We start from the raw sequence: 20635 nt of genomic DNA, 5'->3' as shown, positions 1-20635 counted from the left end.
GGTGGGAGGGTATTGTAAGCCTTCTTGACGTTGGCTCTGTATATACCCACCCGGCATGTGGACTGGAATAAAAAAGCATTGGATGGGACATCACGTGTAAAGGGCATAGTGCATGTTTTTTACGGGCATATATTACAAAGACATATACAAATAAATAAAATAATTTCGAATTTAATGTAATAACAAGGGTTTGAAAGTTATTGCACTAAAAAGCATTAATACTGATTGCAATATTGTGGGAAAAATTGACCAAAATTACATTGGAAAATTATACTATTAAAGTAAAAAATATCAAAAATTAAATAATTGGAGTAAAAAAAAAAACCCAAGGTTGCACTTAAAAATTAAAATTAACTTTTTTATTTATCAAAAATAATATAAAAATAAAAATTGTATACGTATATGTATTTTTTATGAAAACTATCATATTACACATTTAAGTTCTATACAAAATATTTCAAAATAAAAATTCATATTGTGGTTTCTGTCCGGTCTTCCAGGAGCTTACATACAAAATTATCAACATTTAAAAACGTTTAATTTGAATAATTTTTATTTTGTTTTTGATACACAATCGTACACCATCCTTAAAAATTATTGTGCTGCACGATAACTGATTTCTTTCATTTCTTAAACTTGAAAGATCTTCAATTTGTTGTGTAACTCGTACATCGCCTTATCAAACAATATTTCCACAACTGCAATCACAATCGATAAAGCTCAAAATAACCATCAATTATTATTTATTAATATTATATTATTCTGATATATATTAATAACAAACTCGTCGTTATTTTATTTCTTACGTAAGAAAAAAAAATCAGTGCCGCATTAAGCATAGTGGCTAATAACATAGTACACTGAGGAAATGTAAAATTTGTATTTTTTAGGTTTTATCATACTGTGCGTATTTTAACTTCAATGATTGTTCCAATAACTAATGGTTTTTTATTTTTTTATTTCTGATAGAAAATTTTATCTAGTTGGTGAATTAGAGAAGTAATTTTATAAATTTTTTCAATAATTTTCGAAATAATAGCGTAAAACTGACTGTACATATAATGATGATCATATTGTTAATTTTTCACAGTTGATGATATAGTAAATTATTTTTAGATTACACAGTGATCAGTCCACAAGCTGTAATATATTTAGTCATTCTTGAAGTGTAAATGTACGAGTAATATTTTTAATATTTTAATATTTTTTAATATTGAATATATGAAAATGTATAATGTTGATAATATATAAACAAGTACAATATAGATTATATTATATCAATAACTATTGATAATATTGTATTATTTTAACAGTTTAATGTGAAATTCGTCGTTATTGTTTAATCGTATTTGATTACATTTCTGTTACTCTACCCAAATCGTTTTAAAATCTCCACTGTATTTATCCACCATTAAAGACGGCTCCGATTTCATTTACCTACTAGTCATTATCGAAAATAATAAAAATGATAATCGATAAATACTTTAAGCCATTTGTTTTAATTTATTGTATGCACTAATGGTGGATAATTACATCAATTATACGTATGAAACATAGTTACTTGGATAGCATTCCGTTTAAAAATGTACTTGAATTATTAAAACGCCAGCAATTTCGAATTGAACGGCACAATGAATATCGTTAAATGTAAACTACATGAATGTACTTCGCAGCGCATCCATAAGGTGTATAATAACGATGCAGGGATGATTTTGAAATTTCACATTCACACTTCAATCGCAGTCGAAAAACATAAAAAAGTATGTGCAATACGATTCGATCGTAAAAAATATTTAAAACTCCAATAAATATTATTCTAGTGCATTATACGTTGGGTCAAAAACATATTCATAAAAAAGGTGACAGTTGTAGGTCGGGTGGGTTACACGGTCAGGTGAATGGAATTTCAGTATTGGACTTTTATACTTCAAATCAATTCTTTCGAACCATTGCTCTCGAAAAAACCATTCTCAACGAAAAGTGAATTTCTAAAGATGGTTGATATAATAGAAAAAACGATTTTTTTAATAAGTTAGGCTGAACTTTTAATTTCCTGACCTTCGAAAAAATACCATGAACAATTTGAGGGATCGATAATACATAGTGTCGATATACAAAACAAACTTCATTAAAATAATTTGACACTGTAAAATGTATTTATTACAACTGAACAACTAATATTGTTAAAACCATTGAAATTTCATTCTTTGAGGTTTATACATGATTTTTACGGCTTTCCAGTAATTTTTTTTTTTTTCATTTAGCTACATGCAAAATCTTTTTAAAAATCTTGTCTCCTATTTTCAACCCTTACATATTAAAGTTTAAAATTATATGGTATTTTTACTGCAACTACAGATTTTTGTGATGTTTATCTTCGTGTCATCATTTTATAGGTATTTAACTTTTTTTTATGATTTTAAACTAATTCCTTTCTTCTTTAATCAGTAGTATATATGAAAAAATATCAACTACATTTCAAAACCTATTGTTAAATCAAAAGATTTTATCGAAATTTAAAAAAAAACAGAAGATTGAAAATTATTTATACCATAAATACCTCAAAAAAATATTTTGAACATTTTAATATTGTGAATGATGATATAAGTATTCAGTCTCAAATATTATTATTTTTTGAGTCACAATGAAAACAAAAATTAGTTATTTTGTCGAAAACTGGTGTGTCGTGAATTTTTTCGATTTTTTTTTTAACTTTCCCGTCAATTATCCGTAGTTATTAAGAACACAATGGTGAAATTTGTAACTTTACCTTACCAACAAAATAACAATTCGTATCAGAAATCCCTTATTATTGTTATGATCAGAGAAACTTTTTTTAGTCGATATCGAGTACACAGACTAAAAAAAAAAAAAAAATGTGCGTGACAAAATAATTTGATATTATTAATATTGAAGATTCGAATCTCGGTTGAAATATTAAAGTTTTTGCAATTTCTTCTCTGTTTTCCTCATTTATTCGGGAAACAAAATTGATCCCTCGAAAATACCAATTAGAACCTATTTATACATTTCCTAACCAATGCATTCATCGTTTCATCCAGAACCTAAAATGTGTATTATGCTATTTTGATTCTATTTTGTGCATGTACATGCAACATTTAATTTAGTACGTTGCACATCCTGAACCATCCATTATTATATCACCGAAAACTTACGTCGTTGACAATGAAAATATTCATTAATTAATAATGCGATGCACACGTTATTATTATTTTTTTTTCAGTTTCCTAAGCAGCTATTCCTCGTTTATTACCGCAATAATATACTGAGTGTTTTCGTTTGCATTCGTCACGTGGGTTATTTCAATTACGTTTTTTTTCTTTTGTTTTTTTTTATTCCATTTGATCACGCCATTTAAAAAATGAACGTCCCCCATCGCAGGATGCAGATTTAATTCATATTATCATAAAATTAGGTTCGTGTTACGGTGGACGCATGAACATTTTTGTTGAAATTCAAAAATGCAATAATTCTTAGTATGTGATGCGCATTGCAGTCCATAAGACCAAAAACGATGTTATTATTGTTAAAATAAATAAGAATTGTAGTAAGTACATAAAGTATATAAATCAGGACTTCAAACCATAATGATTTTTAGTGGTTAATGGTTTTAATTCATTTATTATTTTATTCGATTTTAAAAACTGATTAATATTGAACTCATAATTTATAGTTTCTTAAAAACCGGTTTTCAATGTAATAAAACCGGTTAATTTTGTTCATTTAAAAAAATATATTTTTTATAACCATTTTATACCTCAGATAACTCATTGTCATAATTATGAAATAATTAATAAGAAAATTCAACTATCATGAGATATTCTTTAAATAAGTTCATAATTTATATATTTATAATATATTTTTTTTTCAGCTTCAAAGGCCGTATATTAATATTATTTCAGAGACCATATATTAATATACAACAAATAATATGATACACATTTTTAAGTTTTTATTACAATATTGAATATACTTAAACACATAATGAACAACATAACTGCAATATTTATTATCGAGTAAGACAAACAAGAAAAACATATTAATTCAAAATGTTGAACAAATTTGCAAATAGTTAATACAATTTAAGATAACACCATCGTCCATTAAAAGCGGTATTGTAACAATAAACTTTGTGGTTTCTGGTTGTCATTAATTAGTGTCCACGTATTATCTACAGTATTGTGGGATTACGACCAGTAGTCACACTTACCAACTATTCAACTTTTATCTTGCGAAATATTTTATATTTATCTTATAATTTTTACCTGTCTTTTGTCAAATAAAATAGACTGACCAACTTAAAAAAATACGTAAAAACTAAAATTAAATATTAATTATTTTCGTAATTAAAAATGTATATATTTCCATTCGAGAATGAAAAGTATTTTTTTGATTAACTATTTTGTTTTTGTTTTATAAAATTGGTAATTTTGGTTCCATTTTTGTTTTTGTTCATACACATTTTCCAATAAAACCGGTTGTTAAAAAAACGGTTTGAACCAGTTTGAAGCTCTGATATAAATATTTATATATATTGTCTAAGAGAAAAACATAACAAAGACGGTGGCATGCCCAGGATAATTGTTAAGGGGTCGGGGTTTATACATTTTAGACTTAAGCATAATTAGAATTATATAATCATTAAAAAGTCAAACTATTCTGGGCCCTTAAAACACCATCTTGGCACACCCCTAAACCAACAGGTACATATTATATCACACAAACGTATCATGAGAGTTTGTAATTATCAAACTTAATGCACATATTCATATTATGTATTTATAATCACGATTAGTTTATCTTTATAATTTATACATATGATGAGTTTACTTTCATATTGTGTGCAAATAATAGTAATAAAAGTATGTAGTTCAAAAAAATTTTGTAAAATTTCAATTCGAAGACAAAATCATCAATAGTATTGTTTTCATTATAATTCCATTTTATTCGAACCTTTATGTTTTGAGGGAAAAAAAAGGTTTCGTAGAATTAATAATTATTTTAATTACTTCATTTCTTGAGGTAGTTATTTTAAATGTCTGTCCACGCTATTGTTTGCCGAGGCAAATTTATGATGACAAGTTTTAATGTTAATATAAATAAATATTATCTTAAATCTAGTTTATTATTTGTTTTTTTTTTTTTTACTATATTATGGTAAGTTTTTTTTTTTTCATGGAGACATCTAGTTAAATTTATTTCAGTATATATTTAAGAACCGTATAGTATACTTTATAAATGAGCAAAACACGCTATCCCGATTTTAATTAGTTCTCTGGCCCAACCCTTCAATAATACATTATATACATAATAATTGTACGAATTATTTATTCAAAAATGTGAACCTCAATTTTTTTATTTCATCTGAATGTTGTGTAATGCAAATCATTCAAATGTATCAACACGATTATTTATTCATTAAACATCCATTTTATATTAAATTTAGTAAACTAAAATATTTTATAGATATATTTTATATTATAAATTAATTTAGTACTAGGAATTTTTAAAGAGTTAATTTTAAATTATTTTGCATAAAAAATTTCAATAATAAATTGGTAATGATTGGACAAAGAAAAACAATTAACAATAAAAATCATAATTTAGCTTAATGACATTATTTCATCCTGGTACCTACCTATATTGTGTGCATAGTATACATTTACGTAATTCATTGTGAGAAGAACATCGAGAACACTTGTTTTTACATGGAAACTCTTGTGGACATTTGTGCTAAAACAAAATAGCATACTCATCGCGGTGTTATCCAAATATCATTTTAAGGATAAACGGTTTTTATTTATATTTGATTTGATTGTCTTGTGGTTAAATCCGCATACATATTGTGTGCTTTACAAAGTAAATGTAAAAGTATTTTGCATAAAGATAAGTTGAATGAAAATTTGTATTAGCTTCTGGGTTAAACGCATATTTATATAATTAAATTACGATATTATTTATTATAATATCTTACATATCATATTTATATACATATTTATTTTTTAGATACTTATTCAACACAAATATTTCTTGATAAATAATTTAAAAAAATATCATAGAAAGATTAAAATAGAATATTAAAAGGCAGTGTAAATTTAAATGTATTTTTTGAAGAAAAAAAATGTATAACTACTAGAATTACCTGACTCCAGTCAAGAGTAAAAAGTTTATTTACATAAGTCTACGTTTGTTGTAACTACGAAATCAGAATACAAAATTTAGCAAATTTAGTAGAATAATGGTCGGAAGACAACGTGGATTTAGAATAACTATTGATATCAATTTTTCAGACTCTATATGCATATAATTTTACTATTTAGATTGGTTCTATAGTTTTCCATGGCATAAGAGAGGAATGTTCGATGCATATTTCTTCACATCTATGCTGAAAATGATTTAAGAGTATAGCCAAAGATCTATTCAGAGGAGGAAGGTAAGTTAGGTATTTGTTACGATTACAAGAAAAAATTAAAAAAATATTCAATAGTTTCATCAGAAAAGTAGCTGTACATCCTAATATAGGTAATTTATCTCCCTCCTATCCACCTATAAATTATAATTAACCACATTTATGACCTTTGATAAAGAACCACAGGTAATTTAGTCAACGGTTTTGGATTTTTATCCGAATTAAGCTTATTAATATGTGGCTTTCGTATAAATAGCATATTATAACATTGAAATATTCCTTCAACAGTCTCCTACCGGTGGTTTGGATGTACTAGAAAAGGCTCTATCCAAATTTTCATACAAAATCTTTACCTACAATAACATTGTTTTCCCTCGACATACATGTTTTACATAAGTCGTCTGTTATGTTATGCAATTATCACGCACGTGATTAAGATTATATAATAGAAGTGTAACAAGAGCAGGATTTAAAAAATAATAATAACAATTTTAATTATAAAAATAGCTAATCATCCTACCGAAACATCAATACTTGAATATATTAAGTTTAAAAGAAATGTAATTAAATTAAATACCTTAGCGATGCCATATTTGTAACTTTTGTTTGCTTTTTTATCAAAAACATGTCTCAAATTTTCCTTTAGACTTATTTTAACTTGAATTAATTTGACTATGCTAAAAGACCATCTTCATTAAACAACTATTTTAGCTGTGCATCGATCCGTGATATGATTACAGGGCTTGGGATGTAGGGTCAATGCGTCGCGACGATTAATTTTTATTATTTTAAACTACATACAGGTGGATATACCAAAAATGATAATAGTAATAAATACATATGAGTAGGAAAATCAGGTACACGTATTGAGTTAGCTTTAAGAAGGAAACAATATCTGTATGTATTTTTGTACTAAATTATTTAAAATACTATAACGGCATTCCATCACATTGGGCATTCGTAACATAATTATTATACTTTTTTTTTACCTAATAAATCGATAATAATTTCAAATTATATTTTTTCTTTTTTCTTATTCATCTTTGTCGCTCGGCATTACAGCAAAGCAAAGACTATAAATTGCAATATTTTATTTCCTGATGTGTATATTTTTAAGCTGATTAGAAAGTTATTTTCAATTTTTACCATAAAGAAGGAATTAATGAAAACGCAAATAAAATGTGAAGAAAATGTAATACAATTATTTTTAAAAAACGTTTTTTAAAAGCATTCAAATTAAAATATATTTTTGAATAATTTTGTTCAAACTCGTCAGTAAATAAATTAAAAATACAACCAATAGAAGAAAAGTAATATTGAAAATAAATCTTTTGATACTTGGTGTGGAGAAAAGTATTGCGTTGTAAAAATAAACAGTTTTTGTACTCTTATGCATTATATATCAATATAATAGGGGGGTCATAGCTCTCAATATCTACCCTTTAGGATTGCAGTATTTTACGTTTCTTGGTTTTCCATCTCATCCGATCCTAATATTCCTGAATTCATCTTTTAATCTTAACACACCGTGTTTCCCGCATAATTCAAGATTTTTCAAATAATAACTAATTTATTATATGAATCTAAGATTCCTTTGATGCATTGTTCTTACTTTTTCTTATTGTTTCTTGGCTATTCGCCATGCATGTATCCTCTCTTGAGTACTTCTCCGCTGTCAGTCATCAATACAACTTTTCATGGTTATCTACGAAACTACTTATATTTATACTTACATGAATTCCGTTTAGGGATATACAAATAACGATAAAAGCTTACAAAATAATCGCAGAGATATTCTGTTTGATTTAATACCATGTGAAACTTGCACTAAAAGAATTATATATATATATATAAGAATTATCATACTGCTGTTAAATTAGAAAACTTTATAACTACCGAGTAAATTATTAAATTTATAAATAAAAAAATAAAAAAAAGCAGAAGGCATTCGCAGAATTAATAAATAATTTAATAATATTTCTTCCTAAATACCATACATAAACATTTAAAATAAAAATTAAATTATATTCTATTACGTAGGCTTAGTTTTAGTTTGATGGAAATACCAATAAACTACACAAGTTGTTTGTATACAATTTTCTTTGCTCGTTATATACTTATTGTGAATCGTTATTTAAAAAAAAAAAGTCGTAAGTTTTAGAATCGTATTCATAAATACGATTACGGTCGAGTGTTCTTTGTACAATACGTTTTTTTCATTCTAACGGTATTAACTTCAAGCGTTTAATATAGCTTTTACATTCGGAATAATGGGGTAAGGAAATGATCGAATCCCGAGAGTGAGGGAGAAGCAGAGAGAGAGACAGACAGACAGATAGACAGAGTGACAGAGACAAAGAAAGAGAGAAATGGTAGGCACTTTGCGAGGGTGGTAGTTGAGATAAATGTTACTTCAAAACAATTGGCATAAGGGTAAATATTTTCTTTTTCCCTCTTCGAGGCTATGGCAATGGCGATAGCACCCCCAATTTCGTGCTTAGCACAAGGTCTGTGTACGAACGAACACCACCTAATAATGCACTTACGACACACGAGAGAATTCGTAAATGTAATTCATCACTATCCCTCGCACGAAATGCGTAGAATACTATTATGAATAAAAATGTATTTAAAACCCACCCTCTTAATAAGCATAATATCAACGACAACGATGTAACAATAACTAATAACCGTGCGTGGTTATTGTTTACCGCCGGTGCGCGCATTATGCGCCGTAGAATACAATATTATATACATACTTACGTACACAAAATAATTAAATATATTATTCCATTTTATTTGCCTGACGTTAAACTTGAATTCGTTGAGACGTTGAACCTTACATTAATTCATTAGCGGAATTCACCAAGCATTATATTATTACTATAAACAGCGTGGGGTGTAACACTTGATCTCGTTGATTCCGTTGAAAAAATCAGTAGCAGAAAAAAAAAACAAATAAGTTGTACGATAACGAAATAGTGTTACGCATGCTTGGGAAAATCGGTGAAAAGAATACCGTAAATGTTCGTTACGAATAAAAGCAATAGCGTTGTTCGGGCGGATCTCGGTGTCGAATCCACATGAATAATTACGACTGTTAAAAAAATTGTTGGCCGATCTAAATTGAAAATAATAAAATTATTATCTCACAACATAAACAGCTTTTTCTCCAGTATACAGTAAATAATGTTCAACGTACAAGTACAATAAGCAACGATTCTAATTGATACGTGAAGTCACTGATTTTAAATTTTGAAATTCATATTCAAAGCTTCGTCTAAAATCCACAGATTAATAACTGGTCTCGTGTATTATCATAATTAAAAAGTAAATAAATAAACGCATTACGAATAATACTAACTAAATTACCATGTTACCTTAACCAATTTACTTAGACAAATCAATTTAGTTTAGTTTGCTTAAGTTGGTTTATTTATTTTATAAACAATTAAAACATTCCATTAGATTATTTACATTAATTATTATTGTATGTACACCCTCTTTAAGCTAATGCTTTGACGGTGATGAGTTCTCAAAATAGTTATATGATAAATGAATCTTAAAATTAATATACATACATTTACATACTCAGTAGAAGACTAAAAACAGAAAGAACAAATATAAAGAAACTTTTTAGTTTAATAATAATGATAAGATATTGTAATAAAATAAAAAGGAACTTTACAATAATTAAGAAATATAAATTAGATAAGTTTTCATATGCAATACTTTGATTATTATTTTTTATATAGGTTAATATTGATTTTAAATCTTTACATTAAACAATGGCAGTATTTAATGTGCTTCTTAACCCAAAAGATTTATAACATCTATATATAGTTATATTTATATTTTTTTTAAAATCTGTTATTGAATTTTTTTTTACATATTGGTATAACATTTTATATTTATTAAAGTACCTAAGTGAATTACTCGGGTTTGCCCGTGTTTAGTTTTTGCTTTTTATAAATTAAGTTCTTAATTATTTTAATTTACTTAATTTGATCAAGTGCTAAATAATAATAGTGTCTAAATTACGAATAAAAAAAATAATAATAATAGTAATAATAATATTTATAAATGATTCTAATAATTCTATAGTTATAATTATAATTTGTATAATATAATTTTATGAATATTTACAAATAATTCTATTCTGAGTTACTCATTTCTAAAATGACTTAAGTAAAAACCTCTAGGTATACCACAATCAGAATTTTATTTTATAGTCTATAAACATATAAAAATACAATTCCCCTCTCTCCTACACGTTAGACAAATGAAATGAAAAATCAGGCGACGTGGTGAAATTTGGAGGTATATGGAATAACTCTGTGAAAAAAAATTGGAAAAATGTGCAATATTATCGTCTCAGAATGAGAACATAAAAAGGCATTTTATTATATGTATACCTATAAGAATAATTAAAATTTTTTAAATAACTTAACAAAATTGAACTTTTTTATTTATAGTCACTTTTAGTTTTTATAGATGAATATCATAAGCGCATCTACAACTCTCAATACCATAGTCAATAACTGATTGAACAAATAAAATATGTACTATTCTTAATTGTTTTTTATCTAGTATAAAATTTGGATTGCGAAACATATAAAATAATTTACGAATGAATAATACTAAATATCCTATATGTTAATTCTTTTTAAATGCAAGTCAATATGCAGGACTAGGTATTTTATATAATTTACATTTTCAATACAAGCGCATAAGCAATTTAAACTATTCTTCGCAAAGCATAGTGGTGAGTTATGACGGAATTTTAAGTTGTTGTGAATATCAATATTTTGTATATTATAAACAATTTACTTTGTTTTATTTAGATTTAATTCAAATAAGTTGTTCCAAACCATGATTTAGTTGAGTTAAAACTAGCGTCTGCTTTAGTATAAAGGTTTTCTAAATTTTTATCATGAATAAGAATAATTGTGTCATCAGCAAAACATATTATTTCTAATTCTATATTATTATTGAATAAACCATTTATATATAGTCCCCGTGGAATACCATGCATAATTGATCAAGGTTGACTTAGTTTATCATTAGTTATAACTATTTAGTATCTATCGCTTTGGTATGAGCTAATTAAATTATTTGCAATACCTCGAATTCTTACATAGTTTCATTTTTTATCTAATATTTCATGGTTCACATAATCGAACGCTTTCTTAATATATAATATACCCATTATCTTATTATTTTGGTCTAAATTTTTGGGTGTATATTTAATAATAAAAAAATGTGAAATTACCTGTAGATTTTCCTTTAGAAACTAAAAATAACTTTTAGAAAAGAATGAGTTTTGATCAAGACAAGTCATATTTCTATGTTCAATGCATTTTTCGTATATTTTTGATAAACTTAAGGAAAGAAAGATTGGTCCATAATAACTACAATATAGTCTTTCTCTTTCCTTAGGAGTAGCTATACATTTTTTAAAGTATAAAGGGTATATGCCAGTAGGCACAAATAAATGAAATAAATCATTAGTCGAAGAGATAAACTAGATGCAGTAATTTCAATTATAAAATTAATAATTTTATTTTCCTAGAATTAAGTGTATTTTTAATTTTTTTATATATATTTTACTAGATAGTAATGTAATCATGTAGTAATCATGAGTAATGAAAGTTGGTAAAATTAAATTATTCATGAGACATTTTGAATTTAAATTATCATAATTATAATTTTCTTTTAGAATTGACTAAGGCCCGATGCACACATGCGTTTTTCGCCGCTGCGGTGCTGTAGTTGTTGAATACACACCATTGCGTTTTTGTTGCAGTAACCGCACGTCATCCAGTCGCCCGAGACGGCCTTCAGCATGGAACATCACTTTAGTTAGTTTTTAGTTGCCATTCAGTTACCAACTATGGAGGTTTATTACAAAAAAAAAAGGCAATTTTAGCTTACTTGGTGCACAAAAAATATGTACGTACGTATGATAGACGTTACTGGGTGCAGCCATTTACAAATTCAAGACTATTAAAAGGTGAATTTTATACTACATTCAGTGATATAAGAGAAAATCCAGAAAAGTTTTTTACTTATTTTCGAATGGGTGTTCGCTTGTTTGACGAACTAGCAACAAAAGTATCTCCAAAGCTAATCTCTCAAGACATATGTATGAGACTCTCTATACCACCACTAGAAAAAAATTCTGACAGATGCTTATCCAAGCACTTCTTTTTTTGGTCCTATCGTGATTATTTTCATCAGCGATGTTCCAAATTTTTTTATGACTTTTGATTTCACCGATCAACAACTCAACGTCAACATCGTCGATTTCGGACATCTTGCGTGGAAAAATCGGACGTGTGCATGAGTCGATATACAACAATGTACTACCGAACCGGATTCGCGTGCGCGGTGCCGTTGCGGCGACGTTGTTATCTGCGGCAGACACCGAACGCAGCGGTGACGCAGCGGCGCCGCAAGACATGTGCACTGCACGATTTGATCACATATAAAGTTCGCCGTATTAACGGCACCGCAGCGGCAAAAAACGCACGTGTGCATTGGGCCTAAAATTGACTTTTGGTATATTGTTTTCTTTACAATTACCCATATTAGTGAAATATTAATTAAATTCATTAATAATACTAAGTATTACTAATACTATCGTTTAATATGTGTTAATTTTGTTTTATTTTATCTATATCTATATATTTTTTTATTTTTTGTTTTACTCGTAATCTCATCAATAAGTCGCCATATTTTTTTGGGGTTGAATTTATACTTAAGAATAAAGTTATGACGATGCATTTTTTTTTTCGCTTTATTTATTAAAGTTGTAAGTACATTTTACATATTTTTAATTTAAATTTTAAATTAATACATATCAAATGGACTTAATATTAAATTTAAATCGTGCTTAAAATATGAAATTTACACGCATTATATTGCATATTTGTATATTATTTTGTAAAAATTTACACCGAACTGAAAAGGTTAGCTGAGTTAAAATAATATAACATTTGAACCCTATATAATTAGTATAACATTTTTTATTTAAATTGTGTACATATGTAATATTAATTATAATAATTATTTGATATCCAAAATCCTATGTTCTACGTATTTTAGTTTATGGATTGTAAAATTACATTACGTACGTATGTTTCTATTGTGTGATAAGTGTTTCCAATTAAATTCAAAAACTTTTTAGAATCACAGTAATTATGTACGTTAAAAAAGTTAAAACAGTTAAAAAATACGATTTACGTTATATTTAGGTCACTGTTGGGATTGGACAAGCGACAAAAAAAAACCTGTTGATATAATATATAATGAATGTTGAGAATCCTGCCGCTGGTACTGCTCCTATTTTAAAAATCACACAATCTGCTTATTGTACATATCGCGTTACGGGTAGTAAGTATTCTTATTTCAATAAAAAACAAATAAATAAATAAATAATGAACAGAACTTGGGATAATACACATTATTAACTAATTAGAATGACGTGAATCTGTGCAAATATCCTACAGTACGCGGTCAACATGACTAAATGGCCATCGCGACCCCTATTACTGTAGTTTCAAATTGAACGGTGTATATACCGATGGATTATTTATTTACTATAACTTTTTTTTTTTAATTTAAAAATTATTAACGGAAACAATTAGATTATTTAGGTATACCGGAAATTTTGTTTAACAAAATAGCGAAATAATGAAAAACCGTTTTCGAACACACGCAACAATCTAATTATGATAAACCGTAACCAGTAACTAGTTTGTGCGAAAAAATCAACTCGATCAATGTTGAATATTGCATAATAATAGACTATTAAGCAAATAGTAATAATAATAATCATAATAATAATAGTATGTAAATAAATTGATAGATTAACGTAATCATTCACCGGTACAGATGTAATGATTTATACGACGAAAATTCTTTCAGCGGACTCCGCTCCGTTTTCAGACACGTGACGTACAAGGAATACATACAACACGAAATCCTCTTACGGGTCAAAACATGTTATTACACGACATCCCGCGAGAGATTATCGACCTGCGTTGTCCTGCGCCCGGGATCGTGATCGTTACGTTACCGGTGGTGCAGTGTAGTGTTATATATTATTTTACACTAGAGATGGCTTTTTTTTTTCTCGATAACGGTTTGCGGTTTTTGTTGTGCACGTATTACGTTTCATTATTACATTACCGTACGCGCGCGCGCGCAAAGGATAATGCGGTTTACGGAACGACGGGTGCGTATAATATGCTTACCGGCCGACCGTGCGCACGGACGCGCGAAACCCGATCGCGTACGCTGCGAGTAGGCAAAGGACATTTTAAATCGCTGGCTATTTAACGGGTACCGCGATTAAAAGGAATAGGGGAAAAAATTGAATTATGGCCAGCATTTATACACACACATACACGTATATGTGTATACGACATATGTGAGCGTTCTTCGATCGAATTAATATCATCGTCGCTGCGCATCATATAGCTCTTAATCATTCGTATCCGAACGTGATGTTTTATTCCTACTCGTCGATCTTATCGGCGACCCCGAATCGTAAACAGATCTACTGCGTCGGCGAACGCTTAATAACGTACAGCACAATATTATTAATGTTATAAACGTAAACGATAAATAGTTACTTTATCGACGGACACAACATAATAAATATTATTATTATCAATGCAATAATAGTATTGTGCACGCCGCGTTTATCTGCGCCGTTACGAACCAATCAATTTCGATAACTATATACATCGTAGATGTTATGCACCGACGATTATAATATAACAGTGGTACAACAGTTGCGGTATGCGGGATGAAACACTGTTCGTGTATCTTCAGAAACTAATTTCAAAACATATTCTTAGATACTATAGTATGATTACCGCTGCCGCAATATTTAAGAATACAACCCCAATAACAGTTGTCTACGAATATAAGTAAACGGTTTGTAATCATCGTAAAGCTCAAAGCGCAATGACGGATTGTTGATTGCTTATTAATTATTTAACAGGCCCAACGGAAAAACAGGATAGTAGAATGAGCTTAGGTGCATTGAGCAGTCACGATTAAATGGTGCATTACGGTTGGTAAGGATCAAAGAATCAAAGGACCAAAGATCAAAGAAAAACAAAAATAAGTTCTAATCAAAAATTATGAATGTTGTAGTAAGAATAATCGTAATAGGTTAGTTAGGCAGTAAGCAATAATTAGTTGTTTACTGTTTCCCGTGCAGGGAATATTTTTATGAAAATACTTCGTTGAGTTTCCACCCATTGAATTTTAAATAAATAAATAGTATATAATGCAAACACGATAAAGATGTTTTGATCTGAGAGAAGGTATCACAAGGGTTCATTCTCCTGTTATGACTGGACACCTTCCGTACGCTACACAGCCGAAGGGATCCATTTCCACGGTCGGTCGAAATCAACATTATGAAATTCTCATCGCATTAAACGTTTGTACACCATTCGTGCACAAATGGCCACGTGATCCCGTCATTTGTGCACGCCAACTGTCAGTATTTTCCTTTATACCACAAAGCCCACCAGTTTGATTCAGGGATAGGGCCCGTGATTGACGTGCCTAAACGTTTGACATGATCTGAATTAGAAAATTTCGAGTTCGGAGGGCCGTGAATGAATGGATCCCAGTTAAAGCCGTACGATATCGATTACGTTAATAACGTGTCTTCGTGGTTCAGCGAATACAGCGCGCGTGATAAATATGATAATTATCGTCGTCGGCAGATTGCAGCGTTAACCAAGTCGAACAATGCACATAATAACGATAAGTCGAACGATTTCACGCAGCCACGACACGGCATGTATAGGTCATTGCGTGGTATCCATCGTTTTTCGCCATTGATTGAATACTGAAACGACTATACGGGAAAAAATTGTAATCCACAATCATAATGTCAACAAACACATTTTAAAAATAAAAACCATCAAATGAGGACGACAAAAATAAGTGTTACTTACTCGTAAAGTATCCAAGGTAAAACAATTACGAATTAAATGATGTATTATCGTATATTATTATTCAATGCAACTATTGTGCCATATAATATTGAGTAGATACCTATGAATTACTATTAAATCATAGTGGTTATAATATTATCACAATTATTATTATTATTATTACTATTATTTTTGTATTACGTTTGTTTGGGAAATAATTAAATCATGTATTACTAATCTTTAAAAAATACCTATATACATCCGTAAGCTATTATTATTATTATAATTTTTGTGAAATTAGAAAACTTTTTAACAAATAAACGAGTTTATAAAACTCGGTCTATGTGTGTTATGAAAAATAGGCAATCTAAATTTTAGATTAAAATGGCTTATTGTTTATGTTTCCGCGATGCCAGTTTTTGCCAAAGTTTATACCGAGACTCTTCGAATCAATTACAAATTTTTCAAGCAAAATAATATTTATATACACGTATATGTAATATAATAAGATCGTTTTAAAAAAAATTTAATCGGAAATCGGTAAGATTATTATATACCTATATGTAGCATATAATACGATTTTTTTATGACGTAAATCAACCATGATACGAACAATTTTGTTTTGTCCTTTATATCTGTCAAATTAAAATTAAAACCATTTAACTTGTTATGATGTACTTATGTTATAGTTTTTAAAAGCTGCAATACTCTTGCCTCATTCTGTGCCGTCCATTAAAATATTAAATTTCCAAACTTCAATTTTCAACATTTCTCGTGGAACATATATTCTTATCCGCATTAATCGAATATTTTATTAGATCAAATAATTATTATGTTTGAGTGACATTTTACTCGTATATTATCAATTGTATTTCTATTGTCTTTAAACGAGTGTATAGATACATATATATATATAATCATAGAGCTATATCTTATACGCAGTGTTGTGCTTTAGCTAAATTTATCTAGATATGTTATCTAGATAAAAACTTCATATCGTTATCTTATCTAGATAAAAAATAAAATTGACATCTAATTTTCATCTAGATAAAAATCATAGCCATCTAGATAAATTTATCTAGATAATTCACATAATCTGTGTAGCTAATCATTAGTAATAACTAATCTACAATTTTATGATTCAATATAAAATAAATAACTAAATAAGAAATTTCATTTGTATATTTACTTGCAAAAATTGGTTCTAAAATATTTTTACATAGCATTTATTATTAATTATGAATAATGACAATTTATTATGCGTATAGACATATATTACCTACATAATATGCAAGGGAGTGAGAATTATTTATAATTTCATAGTGTAGCCCATACGGGGAAGTCTCATGCCCGTATTTTTATTGTTCTGTGGTATTACGAACGCCGAAAGAGCATTTATAAGAATATTAGAACCAGAGATAACGCACCATAGGTCTAAACTGGTTATTATTACAGCTACGCGGTAAATAGTTTATAAATACTAAAATACAGAAATAATTGTCGATAAGAAAATAGCAATACTACAATACGTATTACGCTGTAATACACAAAAATTGATCGTTCTCCATCATTCGACCGCCTTAAATTCAATATTTATCTATAAATCATGTCCATTGTAATGTAATCATATGCTCTAAATCAGTGTTTCTTAACCTGGGTTCCGCGAAGATCACTTGAGGGTTCCGCGAAAATGCTGTGCTGTGTTTTTATCAAAATATTAAAAATAGAAAAAAGCTAGAATTCTAGAGGCAGCTAGTGGGAAAACCGTGCACAATATATTGTATGAGATATTATTATATTGTTAATGATGACGATAAGGGCAACGTCGATGGCATGACAGTATCGAATAATTATTTATAACCACATGTTATCGTATATTATTATAAAATTTTATTTTACGAAGTATAATATTACCAATATTGTACTTCAGTACGTATTCGTCCATTCGTAGTTGTCCGTTAACCGTTGTTCGTCAGTTGTGTGTGGCAATTTATTAAAATATGAGTAAACAAAAGAAGTTGGATTTCTTTTTAAAAAATCCAAATACTAGTGTTATTACTACTGCTGAGGAACCAACACCATCAACGAGTGATGTTACATCTTCGTTGGAACCAAAACCGAAGAAACCGAAAATTCGTAAGTACGATCACTCACACCTAGGATTCGGATTTACATATAAAGATAATTGCCCTCAATGCGTTGTTTGCTCGGAAATTTTATCTAATAGTTCTATGGCTCCAGCAAAACTTCTAAGACATTTGGAAACAAAACACCAGCAGTATAAGAGTAAGTCAATCGATTTTTTTAAAAGAAAAGAGAGTGAATTGAAAGCTCAAAAGACACTAATTCGAAATACGGGAATTGAAAATGAGTTAGCCCTTAAAGCGTCATTTTTGATATCACTACGCATTGCAAAATCAAAAAAAATTGTTACCATAAGAGAAGACTTAATTATGCCTTGTATGGTTGATGCCAACCTTACACTTTTTGGAGATAAAGCTGTTAAAAAAATAAAAACAATACCTCTTTCTGATGATACAGTTTCAAATCGCATAACTATAATAAGCGATGATGTTCATCAGCAACTTATAAGAAAAATAAAAAGGTCAAAGCTCTATGCTCTTCAATTAGATGAGTCGACTGACATTACTGATAAAGCACTGCTACTTATTTATATTCGGTATGTGGACTGGGACGAAAAAGAAATCAAAGAAGAATTCTTGAACTGCTTGGAATTGAAAAAACATACAACTGGCGCTGACATTTTTTCTGCATTGTCTGATTGCTTCTTAACTATAGATTTAAAGATGTCAGACTGTATCTCAATTTGTACTGATGGCGCAGCTAATATGACTGGTAGGCATGCAGGACTAGTCGCAAAAATGAAACAAGTAGCTCCAAATATACAAAGCACACATTGTATGATACACCGAGAAATGCTAGCAAGTAAAAGAATGAGTACCGAGTTTAATCAATTACTAACAACAGCTGTCAAAACAGTAAATTTTATTAAGTCCAGCTCTCTTAATTCACGACTGTTTGCAGTGTTGTGTGATGAAATGGGATCCACACATAGAACGCTATTATTGCATGCGGAAGTTCGCTGGCTTTCGAGAGGTCGGATATTAGAAAGACTGTGTGAACTTAGAGAAGAAATAATAATATTTTTATCAAGCAAAAATTGTGACCGGGTTCAGTACTTCAAAGACATAGATTGGAACATGAAATTATGTTATCTTGCAGACATATTTCAACTTTTGAATGAGCTAAACCTGTCTCTTCAAGGAAAACAGAAAACCATGTTTCACAGTTACAGTAAAATAGAAGGGCAAAAGAAAAAATTTAAGCTGTGGATCACAAGAATTGAAAACAACTGTTTTGAAATGTTCAGCACCTTAATGGCGTTCATAAGTGGGGTGAACGAGAATAATGAAGATTACAGTATTACTCAACTTAAACTGATTATTGTTAATCATTTGAATATGTTGTCTCTTAAATTTGAAGAATATTTCCCTTCAAATCAAGACCCAAGAGATGGTTTCTTATGGATTTTGTATCCATTCAGTGCCAATAGCTCGACAAATACTCTATCTACGAATGAAGAGGATATGTTGGCAGATCTTTCCTCGGACGTCACGTTGAAAAACTTAAAAAAATAATTCATCTCTAGATAAATTTTGGATAGAAGTTCACAGCGAATATGAAGTATTAAGTGAAAAGGCGTTGGGAGTCCTACTTCCTTTTCCTTCAACATACTTATGTGAAAGTGGATTCTCAGCAGTCACTGCAACCAAGACTAAATATCGAAATAGATTGAATGTGACGCCGACACTAAGACTTTCATTAACAAACTTTACTCCAGATATTGATAACATATGTAGTCATATTCAAGCTCAACTTTCTCATTAATATAAATTTAATCTAATCAAAATATATAATGTTACTTCTCAATATAATCTAAAATCTTAATTCTAAATAAATAATTTAATTGTATTTTGCTGTATTAAGTATTTTAATCACTAAAGTTTAGTGCATTGCGAATATTGCCGCTTATCGCCATGTTTTGTGTACCCTTCTTTTTTAAAGATATTTTAAGAGGGGTTCCGCATGAAAAAAATATTATTGCCTGGTGTTCCGTGATATCAAAAAGGTTAAGAAACGCTGCTCTAAATAATTGTCATTACCGGACCCCCAATTCTATGGATTCGTACTTTGATGTGTCTACATAATATTATTGTAC

General features: G+C 28.9%; 1 pseudogene; it reads left to right on the top strand.

Annotated features, from left to right (window-relative positions):
• The first annotated feature begins 18395 nt into the window (after positions 1–18395).
• On the top strand, positions 18396–20054 carry LOC112692466 (annotated as a pseudogene).
• Positions 20055–20635: the final 581 nt, after the last annotated feature.

Source organism: Sipha flava, unplaced genomic scaffold (genome assembly GCF_003268045.1).
Source record: "Sipha flava isolate LNK unplaced genomic scaffold, YSA_version1 73_pilon_pilon, whole genome shotgun sequence".
Lineage (NCBI taxonomy): Eukaryota > Metazoa > Arthropoda > Insecta > Hemiptera > Aphididae > Sipha > Sipha flava.
Note: the sequence above shows the minus strand (reverse complement) of the source record. Positions and strands in the feature narration are given on the sequence as shown.